The sequence below is a fragment of the Trachypithecus francoisi genome, unplaced genomic scaffold (genome assembly GCF_009764315.1).
Source record: "Trachypithecus francoisi isolate TF-2019V2 unplaced genomic scaffold, Tfra_2.0 Contig00646, whole genome shotgun sequence".
Classification (NCBI taxonomy): Eukaryota; Metazoa; Chordata; class Mammalia; order Primates; family Cercopithecidae; genus Trachypithecus; species Trachypithecus francoisi.
The window spans coordinates 59,152-67,186 of record NW_022680792.1 but is presented as its reverse complement, the minus strand read 5'-3'; the positions used below and the strand labels follow the sequence as shown (position 1 = coordinate 67,186).

General features: G+C 43.9%; 1 long non-coding RNA gene across 1 annotated transcript; it reads left to right on the top strand.

Moving 5' to 3' along the window:
* Nucleotides 1–2,641: 2,641 nt before the first annotated feature.
* LOC117087349 lies at nucleotides 2,642–4,314 on the top strand. The gene is made up of 3 exons (XR_004438772.1): nucleotides 2,642–2,755; nucleotides 3,761–3,857; nucleotides 4,278–4,314. It is a non-coding gene; the product is annotated as an uncharacterized LOC117087349 (long non-coding RNA).
* The last annotated feature ends 3,721 nt before the right edge of the window (nucleotides 4,315–8,035 follow it).

The window sequence follows — 8,035 nt, the reverse complement described above, 5'->3', positions numbered from 1 at the left end:
GTTGGGGGCGGTGTACACCCACTGCGATATCGAAAGTAAAATCAGCCTCTTTCCTGCTGGATATTAGGAACTAGATCACAGGTGTGTGTGCACCTTCTGGGATATTGGGAGTACTATCAGCCTCCACCCCGCTGCATATTAGAAACAATATACAGTGGACAAGGTGGTTACACCCCCTGTGATATTGAGAGCAATATTCTTCTCTTTCCCCTGTACATTAGGAACAACATCACAGGGGTCTGTGCACCTTCAGCGATATTGGGATTCATGTTATCCTCTCCCCCACTGAATGTCAAAAACAATATCACAGAAGGGTGTACACCCCCTGTGATATGGCCAGTAACATCATCATCTCTACCTTTGGATACTAGGAACAACATCACAGAGGGTGTGTATACTCCCCAGCAATATTGGGCATAAGGTTATCCTCTCTTCCCCTGGATATTAGGAGCGATATCCCTGGTGGTGGGAGGTGGAGTATGTTAAGAAGAACATCACTGGGTGGGCGTACGCCCCCTGTGATATTGGGTGTAGTATCATCCTCTCTTCCCTAGGATATTAAGAACAATATCACAGGAGGGGTGTACAGCCACAGTCCCTGCGTTATTGGGAGTAATAGCGTCTTCTCCCCCTCTAGATATAAGGAACAATATCCCAGGTTTGTGTACATCCCTTGCGATATTGGGTGTAATGTCATCGACTCCCAACGTGGATATTGGGCATAGTGTCCCAGGGGGGTGTACACCTTCTTCAATATTGGGAGTAATATCATCCTCTCCCCTCAGGATCGTAGGCAAAATATCGAAGGGGTTTTACAACTGGTGCGATATGGGCAGTAATATCATCCTCTCCCCACCTGGATGTTAGGAACTATATCACAGGTGGCTGTACACTTCTTGCCATATTGGGAGTCTTATCCTCTCCCATCATGGATATTAAGAACAATATTACAAGGAGGTGTACACCCCCTGAGATATTGAGAGTAATATTATGCTCTCCCCTTCGGGATATTAGGAACCATATCGCAGGAGGTGTGTACAACCCCTGCGATATTGGGAGTACTATCATCCTCTCCCCCTGAATATAAGAAACAATATCACAGGAGTATGTACCCCGCTGTGATATTGGGAGTTATATCATGTTATTCGGAACAATAGCACAGTGGGTGTGTAAACCCCCTGCGATATTGCCACTAGTATCATCGTCTCCCTCCCAGGATATAAGGAACAATATCACAAGGGGGTGTACACCCCTGCGATATTGGGGGTAATATCTTCCTCTCCCCAGTGGGCTATTAGGAACAATGTCACAGAAGGGGTGTACACTCCCTGCTTTATTGGGAGTGATATCGTCCTCTTCGTCCCTGGATATTAGGAACAATATCAGTAGGGAGTGTACATCTCCTGCAATATGGAGACTGATATCATCCTCTCGCCATCTGGATATTAGGAACCATATCTCAGGGGTGGAGTACACCCACTGCGAAATCGGAAGAAATATCCTCTCCACCTTTGAATGTTAGGGAAAATATCACAGTGGAGGTGCACGCCCCCTGTGATATTGGGAGTAATATCTTCTCGCACCCTGGATAGAAGGAACAAGTTGACTGAAGGGATGTACACACACTGTGGTAGTTTCAATAATGTCATCCTCTACCCCCTGTTAGGAATAACATCGTAGAGGAGTGTACACTTTCTGCACTATTGGGAGTAATATCTTCTTCCCGCCAGATATCAGGAACAAGTCTATTAATATTAATATTAATAAATATAATAAAAATAGTAATCATTGATATTAATGACAATAAAGATATGAAATACTAATACTGGATAACATGTTACCAATTAGTATTAATAACTAATAATAACATTAATAATGAAATAATGATATCAACATTGTTACTTAAATCAATACTAAGCGATGCTGGCAATAAAATAATAAATGATATAATAATATTAATAAATGATATTAATATTAAAATTAATTTTTGGTGTACAACATTACCTATTTAAAATTATCCATAATTAATGTAAATTATTAATTGCTAGTATTATTGGTAATTATTAAAATCGATCATTGATACTTAATAATTGATTATATTATTGCTCCTTGAGCAATACACTGAGGGTGCACACCCATGTGTGAAAGAGTGCATAATTTCGGATGGGGAGATGATACTATTCACAATATCGTAAACTGGCTGTGAGTCCACCGGCTCCCAATAGCCAAGGTGGGGAGAGGGGGTGACTTTTGGTCCCCACCTCGCGGGGGGTGGCTCACCCCCTGCGAGGTGGCTCCCAATAGCCAAGGTGGGGAGAGGGGGTGGCTATTGGTCCCTACCTCGTGGGGGTGGCGAGATTTCACTGTTTGGTGTACACTCCCTGCAGTACAATGAATAATATTATCTTCTCTCCCTTTTGCTCTTGAGAGCAATATCACATGGTGGAGGACACCACCAGAACTATTGGGAGTTTTACTATTCTCTCTTCTTCTGGATAGTAAGAAAAATATCTCAGGCGAGTTGGACAACCCCTTTCTTATTGACAGTAGTATCATCCTCTCCCAACGTGAATATTACGGTGCATGTCACAGGCGGCGTGTTGACTTCCTGGATATTGATCGCGAAATCATCCTCTCCTCCCTGTGTATAGGAAACAATGTGACAGCCAGGTTAGACACTCCCGGCGACTTGAGGTGTCATATCTCTGCCTGGATATTTGGATCTATCATGGACACACAGCGTGTTTACGATTTTGTGAGTAATATCATCTCCCCCTCTAGACATTACGAACTGTATCAAAGACGGGTGTACACCCTCTGCAATACAGGGAGGCATATCATCGTCTCCCCACCTGGATATTAGGAACAATATCAAAGGAGTGTTTATAACCCCTGCGATATTCTGAGTAATATCATCCTCTCCCAGGTGGAAATTAGGAACAGTGTCACCGGGGGCGTGTACACCCCCTGCGATATTGAAAGTAATATCATCCTCTGCCCTCCTGGATCATGGGAGAAACATCACTGGGGGGTGTACACTTTCTGTGATATTGGGAGTAACATCGTTTTCTGTGCCTTGGAATATTAAGGACAATATCACGGGGGGAGCATGATATTGTCCCATCTTTTGCAATATTGGGAATGAATTATCCTCTCTCCCCTTGCATATTAGGAAGGTATCACAGAGTGGGTGTTCACCTGCTGAGATATGGGGATTAATACCATCTTCTCCCCTCCGGATATCGGGAAGAGTATCACACGGGGGTGTACAGTGTCTGCGATACTGGGAATAATATCAACCTCTCGACCTTGAGATATTAAGAAGAATATCACAGGGTGGATGTTGACCCCCTGCCATATTGGGAGTAATATCAGTCTCTCCCTTCCATGGATATTAGGAACAATATCCCAGGCTGGGTATCCGCCTCCTGCTCTATGGGGAGTCATATCATCCTCTCCCTTCCAGGATATTAATAACAATATCACGGGGGGGGTGAACACAGCCTGCGATACTGGAATTATTATCATCCTCTCCCCCTCTGGATACTAGGAACAATATCATAGAAGAGCTGTACCATCCTTGCGATATTGGGAGTAATATCATATACTTCTTCCGTGAATATTAGGAGCAATATCACCAGATGGTATTCGTTGCTATGTTGAGAGTCATGTCATACTCTATCCCCCTAGATATTAGGGGGATATCCCTAATATCCATTCGTTGCTATGTTGAGAGTCATGTCATACTCTATCCCCCTAGATATTACGATCAGTGTCACACCATGAGTGTACACCTACTACGATATTAAAACTAATACTATGCTCTCCATCCCTGGATATTAGGAATGACATCACAGGTAGGTGTACACTCCTTGCAATATTAGGAGTAATAATATGATTAATTATTAAACATCAATGATCGATTTTAATTATCAATGACACTATTAATAGGATACCATTATTAATTTTGGATAATTATTTTACATATATGATTATGCACACTTAAAATTAATATTAATGTCATTTAACAATATTAGTTCTTAATATGAATCATTATTTTATTACCAACATCTCTTAGTATTGACTTAAGCAGCATTAATTGCTGATATCATTATTTTATTATTAATAGTGTTATTAGTATTAATTTATTATTAATAGTGATATTAATATTATTAATACTAATCATTAACATTTTTAACCAGTATTATTTTTACTATCTTTTTGTGATTATTAATATCGATGATTTTTAATTTTATACTTATTAATATTAATAATAGACTTGTTCCTGATATCTGGTGGGGAGAGGACGATATTGAAACTATCGCAGTGGGTGTATATCCCCTCGGTCATCTTGTTTCTTATATCCTGGGTGGGAGAGGATGATATGACTCCCAATATCGCAGGGCGTGTAGACCTCCCCCGTGATATTGTCCCTAACATCCAAAGGTGGAGAGGATGCTATTTCTTCCGATTTCGCAGTGGGTGTACACCACCCTTGTGATATGATTCCTAATATCCAGGGAGCGAGAGAATTAGTCTCAATATTGCAGGAGGTGTACACTGCCTAGTGATATTGTTCCTAATATCCAGGGATGGAGTGGATATCACCCCCAATACCCCCAATAGAGCAGGGGGTGTACACTTCTTCTGTGACATTGTTCCCAATAGCCAGCGGGGTAGAGGAAGACGTTACTCCCAATATTGCAAGGGGTGTACACCCCCTTGTGATATTGTTCCCTATATCCTGGGATGGAGACGATGATACTAGTGGCAGTATCACAGGAGGTGTACACACCCACTGTGATATTGTTCCGAATATCCAGAGGGAGAGAAAATGATATGACTCCCAGTATCAGAGGGGGTGTACATCCTCCTTTTAATTTGTTTCTTATATTCAGAGGGAGAGGATGATATGATTCCCAATATTGCAGGGGTTGTACACACCTCCTGCAATATTGTTCTAATATCCCGAAGGGGAGAGCATAATATTTCTCTCAATATCGTAGGGGGTGTACACCTACTTTATAATATTGTTCTTAATATCCATGATGGAAGAGGATGATGTGACTCCCAATATCACAAGAAGTGTACAGCCGCCTGTGATATGGTTCCTAACATCGAGGTGGGGAGAGGATGATATTACTGCCCATATCGCACAAGTTGTAAAACCCCTTTGATATTTTGCCTACAATCCTGTCGGGAGAGGATGATATTGCTCCCAATATCGAAGAAGGCGTACACCCTCCTGTGACACTATGCCCAATATTCACTTTGGGAGATGATGACATTACGCCCATTATCGCAGGGGATGTACACCCACCCTGGGCTATTGTTCCTTATATAGAGAGGGGGAGAAGATGCTATTGTTCCCAATAACGCAGGGACTGTGGCTGTACACCCTTCCTGTGATACTGTTCTTAATATCCTAGGGAAGAGAGGATGATACTACACCCAATATTGCAGGGGGTGTACACCCACCCAGTGATATTGTTTTTAATGTACTCCACCTCCCCCCACCAGGGATATCGTTTCTAATATCCAGGGGAAGAGAGGATAACACTATGCCCAATATCGCGGGGCAGTGTCACACCCTCTGTGATGTTGTTCCTAGTATCCAAAGGTAGAGATGATGATGTTACTGGCCATATCGCAGGGGGTTTACACCCTTCTGTGATATTGTTTTTGACATTCAGTGGGGGAGAGGATAACATGAATCCCAATATCGCTGAAGGTGTACAGACCTCTGTGATGTAGTTCCTAATGTACAGGGGAAAGAGAAGAATATTGCTCTCAATATCGCAGGGGGTGTAACTACCCTGCCCCCTGTATGTTGCTCCTAATATGCAGTGGGGTGGAGACTGATAGTACTCCCAATATCCCAGAAGGTGCACACACACCTGTGATATTGTTCCTAATATCCAGCGGGAAAGAGGTTGATTTTACTTTCGATATCGCAGTGGGTGTACACCGCCCCCAACCCCGGGGTATCGTTCCTAATATCCAGGTGGGAAGAAGATGACATGGCTGACAATCTCGAAGGGGGTGGACAACTCTTCTGTGATATGGTTTCTGATATCCAGGGGGTGATTGAATGATATTACTCCCAATAAAGTAGGAACCGTACAGCCACCCTGGGATTTTGTTCTTAATAACCACAGGGGAAAGATGATATTACTAACAACATTGCAAGGCGTGTACACCCCTCCTGTGATATTTTTTTCTTATATCCGGGAAAAGAGAAGATGGTATTACTACCAATATTGAAGAGATATACAACCCGCATGGGATATTGTTCTAAAGATACAGGTTGAAAGAGGATGAGACTCCGTCCAATATAACAAGGGGTGTACATCCTGCCTGTGATATGAATCGTAAAACCTAGAAGACGAGAGAATGACATTGCTTCCAAAAACACATGGGGTGTACACCCACCCTGTAATATTGTTCCTGTCATCTAAAGGAAGAGATGATGATACTACTCCCACTACTGGAGAAGGTACACATCCCCCTGTGATATTGTTCCTCATACCTTGTGGGGAAGAGCATGATATTATTTCCAATATGACAGTGGCTTGACATCTGTGATATTGGTTCTGCATACCACCTCTGTGCCCCTCGTTTCCCATGCATTCTCTTCACACTTTTGGAACCTCAGGGGAGGCTTTGTCTTTGGTTACAGATGAAGAGATGAAGGGTCTGAGAGGTTAAGCAAGTTTGTTACTGGAAAGTGGTTCCAATCCAGACCCCAAGAGAGGTTTTTTGGATCTCACAGAAGAAAGAATTCGGGGCGAGTCCAAAAAGTGTAAGCAAGTTTATTAGGAAAGAAAAGGAATAAAAGAATGGCAACTCTGGCCAGGCTCAGTGGCTCACTCCTGTAATCCTATAACTTTGGGATGCCGAGGCAGGTGGATCACCTGAGGTGAGAAGTTCGAGACCAGCCTGGTCCAACATGGCAAAACCCTGTCGCCACTAAAATACAAAAAATTAACTGGGTGTGGTGGCAGGTGCCTGTAATCCCAGCTACTAGGAAGGCTGAGGCAGGAGAATCGCTTGAACCCAGGAGGTGGAGGTTGTAGTGAGCCAAGATCACGCCACTGCATTCCAGTTCTGCCAACAGAGCGAGTCTCCATCTCAAAAAAAAAGAAAAAAGAAAAAAAGAATGGCTGTTCCATAGGCAGAGTGGCCCCAAAGACTGCTGGTTGCCCATTTTCATGGTTATTTCTTGATCATACACTAAACAAGGGTTGGACAATTCATGAGTGTTCCAGGAAAGGGGTGGGCAATTCCCAGAACAGAGAGTTTCTGCTCTCCCTTCTGAGACCATGTAGGGCAACCTCCAAATGTTGCCATGGCACCTGTAAACTGTCTTGGCGCTGGTGGGAGTGTCTTGTAGCAGCTAATGCATTATAATTAGCACATAATTAGCCGTGAGGACAATCAGAGGTCACACTCATGGCCATCTTGGGTTTGGTGGGCTTTGGCCGACTTGACTGCAACCTGCTTTATCAGCAAGGTCTTTATGAGCTGTATCTTGTCCCAACCTCCTATCTCATCCTGTGAGGAAGAATGCCTAGCCTCCTGGGAAGGCGGCCCAGCAGGTCTCAGCCTCCCTTTACCCAGCCCCCATTCAAGATGGAGTCGCTCTGGTTCAGGTGCCTCTGAAAAGCTGACCTGGGTTGAGTGTTCCCTAGTGTGTGGTTGTTGGAGCTGTTCCTAGGAGTAAGAGGTATTGTCAGTAGGAAACAGGCCTCTGTTGGCCCTGGGGCGGGCACTCTGCCCCAGTATGTCGGCCTCATTTTAGTGGTGACAAAACTGGGGCTCAGAGACATCAAGTCCCTCACCCCAAACCCCCAGACTGTGCTTGGTGGGCTGGGGTTTGAATGTGGGGCTTGAAGACCCATCATCTCCTCTGGTTCCCCAGTCTCTGCTGCCCAAGAGGAACAGGATCCCAGGATCCAGTCCCCTCATGGCACCAGCCAGGGTGGGTGGAGATGGGGAGGCACAGATCCAAAGGCCCTGGACTCTGAGGCAGGTC